The sequence below is a fragment of the Cariama cristata genome, unplaced genomic scaffold, assembly GCF_000690535.1.
Source record: "Cariama cristata isolate BGI_N322 unplaced genomic scaffold, ASM69053v1 scaffold8044, whole genome shotgun sequence".
Taxonomy (NCBI): Eukaryota; Metazoa; Chordata; class Aves; order Cariamiformes; family Cariamidae; genus Cariama; species Cariama cristata.
In genome coordinates, this window is record NW_009611188.1 from 22,624 (window position 1) to 29,268 (window position 6,645).

The following is a 6,645-nucleotide window of genomic DNA, read 5'->3' on the forward strand; positions in this document are numbered from 1 at the left end:
CAGGTTTGCCAGACAGAGCCCTGTGACAATCTCTTTATCTATAGGGTTGTCTATAATGTTAATTAGTGAACTCTTTGAAAAACTGGCTTCCACAAGTTAATTTATGCATAAAACATTACTGAGGGATGTGTTTTACCTGTTTCACAAGTCAGGGACTGAAGTATAGCTTAAGAGACTTGGCTTGGGCCACACAAGAAGCCTGTGTCATAGCCAGAAATCAGCAGATTCACATTTCATTGCCTAACCACAAGACTTCAGAAAATAAGAAGTTGAACAAAAGCAGATGCAACACTGAGGATTTGAGTCTTGGGTACAATTTACAGGGTGCTTAACTCTTTGCCCATAAAACTGAAAGGATCTGCTTTGGAAGGTCAATAATTTGTATGTGTTCCTAGCAATTTTATTGCAAACTGCCAGACTGGCTGCAGAGGTTTCAGCCTGCCTTGTATTTTGGTGGTCTTCAGTGCAAATCCAGATAGTGCAGGATTTTTACTTTCTACTGACACTTTTTTTTTTTAACCCACTGATACAGCCTTGTAATAATGATTACTTAGGACTGATCACCTTGGCCCAGAGGACCAAGGAAAAGGAATTTCAGTGTTCTCTCTTTCCAGGGATTTTTAGAATTGTCAGCACGATGTCTCAAAATCAAAAGGCAGGAGCTAAAATCCTGAAATTGGTATTTCAACTTTACAGGTTTCTTTGGTGGATTCTTGTTTTCCTTATGTTTGGGTTTGTTTTTTGAATATGTGCTCTCTAATCTAGCAAGGACATAATAAACTCTTGAGACAGAATAAGCTCAATAAGACTTGAAAGACTATTTGCCTATTAAAGTATTTATGTGGCTTCTATTCCTATTGATGTATCCAAGCACAATATGGTATTTAATGGATCCTCACAGATAGGAAGCCTCCAATCCTAATGTTCTACAGGTGTAAACTGAATTACAGAAGGGCGTGTGCACAGCTCCATGAAGCAATTTAATTGTTTAACTCCTGGTGTTTTCAGTGAGACCTACACATCTTATAGAAGTTTGATGCATGCATAACTGTGATAGTTACGTGACTTGCCCTGACTCACACACGCACACACGATCCTTGTGACAGCACAAGGACTTGGCGAATCTTCTCAATCCTGTAGCAGCAATCCTGCATTAGCCTCAGAGGAAGAAATGTTTCCCATATTCCTCTGAAAGAAGGCAGGAAAATTCAGGCTAGAAGAAAAGGACAGGTTTTGACTGTTGGAACAACTTCTGTTAGAATTGGGTATGTTTTCTATGGCTTGAGGGCTCTATGTGCATAATAATGGCACTTTGAAAAGAAGTACCTTCTAGTATCATCGGTGTGTATGGACATCATACAAACCCCCTGGGTGATATTCCATCATTTCCATCACACAGAAGGTGAGATTTGATTATAACATTACCTGCCACGCTTATGTTTCTATAAACTTTTCCTTAAACTGACCCTGTCATTCTGATGCTGGAAGCAGTGTGTTCACAGAATCTCTTTCAGTCCTAATCCTATGATATTTTGTATCATGCAGTTGTATCTCTTACCATCAAAAATTTTGGAATTGGGAATATGAGGAAGGAGAGTGGCATACAGTCTATCCCTAAATGTTGTACAGCTAAATTAACACATTGGTCAACTATCCTTCCACAGTCCAATTATTTTTGCACATGCAGGAGACACCTCCCTGTAAATTCCTTGTGACATAAGGTTTCTGACTAAAATTAGGTCATAGCTATTTAATTGTTCAGGTGTCCACCCACGAGGGAGCTACAGAGAACTCTTTCAATTCCTTGCAGTCAGGTAAGTAGCAGTTATTCTCATTTATCCTCTAAGGAAATAGTCCACGAAAAATAGTATGTTGGTTCCATAGCCCCTCCCTCTCACTAATCACTCAGCTCTTGTAGCTACATAGTGACTTGGCCGTCAGCACCGGAGTGTCCGAGTACCTCAGTCATTAATTTTCAAATTACGACACTTTGGTGATGTAAGAAAGCGTTGTCCTCATTTCACAGCTGAGGAATTGACACATCAAATAAGTGACTTGCTTAAAGTTTCACAGTAATACTGGATGTAGAAACCAATGACTTATTCATAGACTATTCTGTTTCTTGGAAAACCACCCCTGTGTTCCTTGTCCTTCTGCCTGCTACCCCAGAGCTCCCCTTACCGAGTTAGCAGACTAACAGTTTAGTTCTGTGAGTATTTTAACCTGCCATAACCTGGCATTGCTAAACAAATGCAGCCCTCCCCTGTGCGAGCACAAGCAGTATCTCTGCAGTCACGTGGGGAATTAAGTCAGGAAAGTGATTCAGGTTAAAGTTAATCCCCCAAAGAACAGTTTCAGCCTCAGTCGTTCCCTCATTTGGTGCTTGCAGTGCAGCTGTACAGGCACCTGGAGAGGGAGGGGAGGCCAGCTTAGTTCAATGGCTGGAGCTTTCTGCTGGCTAAAATGCTTGTGGAGTTAATGGAGTTGAGTTCATCAAAACCTTAACCAAAATCGATTCTAGTTTCTTCTTTCTTTTGAGTGCAGATTACATGTATGTCTGTAGAGCCCATGCAAAGTACGATGATGGGGTAGCTGGGAAGTCCAGAGCGCAGGGGAAGCTTTGAATGAGTTCTCACCGTGGTGACATTTTAGACCTCCCCTGTGTGGCGAGCTTTTTCTTGTGTGGCGACTATCATTAAAAATGCTTGACTCTGTGTAAGCTTTTTCTGTTTGAAATTAAACTAGTTCTGAGGAGTTACAAATGCAACCAGAGAAGAGCACTAGTACCAGAATAAGTGCATTTATAAAGAGAATCATGAAATTTAAGTGTTGCACATCTCACCTTGCACCATGTTGCCCTACGTGAGCCCACATTACTTTGCCTTTTTGCCCTGAGTGGTTCTGTAGAAAACAAGACAAATTGGAATTGCGTGCATGTTTTTTAGTCTTTATGTGGAGTATTATCTCCAGGAGCTTTCTGCTGTGACTTTCACGCACGAGTCATACATAGGGGGAGAACTCCCTGTTTTGCTGATCCCTGTCTCAAAAGTGGCGTTCAGAGAGCTTCCAAATTGCTGTGCTGAGATGTGCTTTCAGCTGTCAAAACAGAGTATATGTTGAATCCTGCTGCTTCATTTGAAGGACTGCAACGTAGGAGAACCTGTAAGTGTGGAATGATGCCGTCGTCCTGACTACATCACAAGTCCAGAAAACTTTAAGTAGGGACCTTGGCATTCTGATAACTTGGTTGTTGGTGACTAAGGCAGGAAGAAGGGTGCCAACGGCATTTCAGAGGAGACTGAAAGAAGGGGTTCTCATACTTAAGAAATTGCTACAGAAGAGAACAAAACTTTTTTTGATGACTGCTGTTAACATTTTATTACATGGGGATGATATCTTTTCACCTGAACTGCCCTATGACCCCCTCAAAATCTCTTTTGCTGTCTTTGTGACTGAACCCTGTCTCCCCACTTTTCTGCTTTTTCGTCTTCTGACTGAAGTGTGAGGCCTCGCTGGGGGAGTTGCAGATGGTCCTCAGTGCCATAAACTTCTGTTGTGAAAAACTCTGGCCTGTGTCAGCTGCAGCCGCAGTTCCTGTTCCAACCGAGCCATCTCAGAAGCCTCAAAAGAAACATGTATGGGATTGTTGTATTTGTTTCCTTGTTTTGGGCCTTGCTCAAAGGCTCAAAATTGGGACATAAATCAGTTTGGTTTTCCTCCTCCACTGAATACAGATCATAACGTTACAGCACTGCCACTTTGTGTAGTAGGAACCTAACAAAAACCAGATTTTAACATAGTCACTAGTTCCTTTGAAGGAGGCAGTGTTAGCAATTATGATTTAGACTAGACATTGGTAAGAACTTACCAAATAATTACAGTCTTCCTAAAGTAGTGTAGAACGAGTAATTGCAAGTTTAAAAATATTATTATGAGGAGTAGTTTATACCAAAACTTCATCCTGCTCTTTGAAACCAGCATTCATAACTCTCATCATGCCACAGCAAATGCTTGTCCTTCTCCACAGAAGAATGTAGACTTGCTTTATTGTACAGAAAATATTCTGTGGTATATTATTTAAATTAGCATATAATAGAAACCTAATTGCCCACTAGAGCCCAAAGCTTTAGCTGGTGGAGATCAATGTGCTTCCACTGAAGTCAATGTAGCAATGTTGATTTCACCCCTTGAGGATCTGGCTCAGCAGCTTGTTTCTATTCCAGGCATTGTTAAAGGAGATAGTGTGTTTAGAATATTAAACCATGGCATTGTCAGAGATAGTCAGCTCAATTTATGTGCAAGTGAAGAGAAATAAAGCGGTAAAACCATTATTTTTATCTGAGGATTTCAATTTACATTGTCGATTATTCATATTGACTGATCTGGTACAACAGGGAAATCATGAGCGTGGGGTCATCTTGTTGTGGTTTTAATTTCCTACGTCTGTAGTTATCTAATCCTCTCAGTGTGAGCAAGCATGATTAGTATTTATTTCTATTCTGTGTGCCAGTGCCCTGGGCCAGGTTCTGTGCTAAATCCAAAGTGACTCTCCTACTTAATTGGCATTAGCTTCTGCTGCAATAATATAAATAAAAACTTGTACTTTCTGTGTAAAGCACCTACAGCTCCCCAAACAGATTTCTTCTACATGGATGTTCTGCACCAATGTTAAGGCTTGTGATATATCTGTTTGTATTTTTTATTCAGTTGGAAACTTTTTCTAGCAATGTTTTCTGAATAATACTTTGGTAAATACAGATTTGGAGAGAATCTGGCTGCTTGTTAACCACTGAGATGCTACCAGAAACATTGTTAGAGCTGTACCATTGGTTAATAAATTGCTACAGTAAGAACAACAGCTGTCTCTCTCTCTGGAGAGCCAAGTACCAAAACGAACAATAATTCTTCACTTTGTCAAATGGTTTTTACAATCATACAGAATGCTTGCTTAGAGAAGCTTATTTTATGTAATGAATGTGCCATTCAGGAATAGGGAAACTTTAGGGCTGAGCTGAGCCAACAGTTCTTCTTTGTGGAGTTTGTTTCCTCTCCTTTCACTTCTTTTATTCTCAGAAGACCTCTGGCTGCTCCCCTGCTTGTGTCTCTGCTTCCATTTGTCCCCTGGGAGCTTCGGATAATAAAAAAATGGGATTTACCCATGAGTGCTGAGGGAGCTGGCAGGTGTTATTCCTGAGCCACTTTCCATCATCTTTGAAACGTCATGGAGAACACGAGAGGTGCCCAAGGACTGGAGGAAAGCCAGTGTCCCGCCAGTCTTCAAAAAGGGAAGAAGGACGACCCAGGAAACTACAGGCCAGTCAGCCTCACCTTGGTCCCTGGAAGAGTGATGGAACAGCTCATTCTGGATGTCATCTCTAAGCAGCTGGAGGAAAAGAAGGTTAATGGGAGTAGTCAACATGGATTCACCAAGGGCAAGTCATGCTTGACCAATCTGATAGGCTTCTACGATGGCATGACTGGCTGATTAGATGAGGGGAGAGCAGTGGATGTTGTCTACCTTGACTTCAGCAAGGCTTTTGACACTGTCTTCTGTAACATCCTCATAGGTAAGCTCAGGAAGTGTGGGTTAGATGAGCGGACAGGGAGGTGGATTGAGAATTGGCTGAATGGCAGAGCTCAGGGGGTTGTGAGCAGTGGCACAGAGTCGAGTTGGAGGCCTGTGGGTACTGGTGTTCCCCAGGGGTCAGTACTGGGTCCAGTCTTGTTTAACCTATTCATCAACGACCTGGATGAAGGGACAGAGTGTGCCCTCAGCAAGTTTGCTGATGATACAAAACTGGGAGGAGTGGCTGATACACCAGAAGACTGTGCTGCCATTCAGCGAGACCTGGACAGGCCAGAGAGTTGGGTGGAGAGGAACCTAATGAAGTTCAAGAAAGGCAAGTGCAGGGTCCTGCACCTGAGGAGGAACAACCCCATGTACCGGTACAGGCTGGGGGTTGACCTGCTGGAGAGCAGCTCGGCGGAGAAGGGCCTGGGAGTCCTAGTGGACAACAAGTTGCCCATGAGCCAGCAATGTGCCCTTGTGGCCAAGAAGGCCACTGGTATCTTGGGGTGCATGAGGAAGAGTGTGGCGAGCAGGTTGAGGGAGGTCATCCTCCCTCTCTACTCTGCCCTGGTGAGGCCACATCTGGAGTTGTGTGTCCAGTTCTGGGCTCCCCAGTTCAAGAAAGACAGAGTACTACTGGAGAGAGTCCAGTGGAGGGCAACGAAGAGGATGAGGGGACTGGAGCATCTCTCTTATGAGGAAAGGCTGAGGGTTCTGGGTCTGTTCAGGCTGGAGAAGAGAAGGCTGAGAGAGGATCTCATCATTGCTTACAAATACCTTAAGGCTGGATGTCGAGAGGATGGGGCCAGACTCTTTTCAGTGGCACGCAGCAACAGGTTAAGGGGCAGTGGGACCAAACTGAAACGCAGGAAGTTCCATCTGGGTATGAGGAAGAACTTCTGTACTGTGAGGGTCGCAGAGCACTGGAACAGGCTGCTCAGAGAGGTTGTGGAGTCTCCTTCTCTGGAGATATTCAAAACTCACCTGGATGCATTCCTGTACAACTTGCTGTAGGTGGCAGGGCAGTTGGACTGGGTGATCTCCAGAGGTCCCTTCCAACCCCAACCATTCTGTGA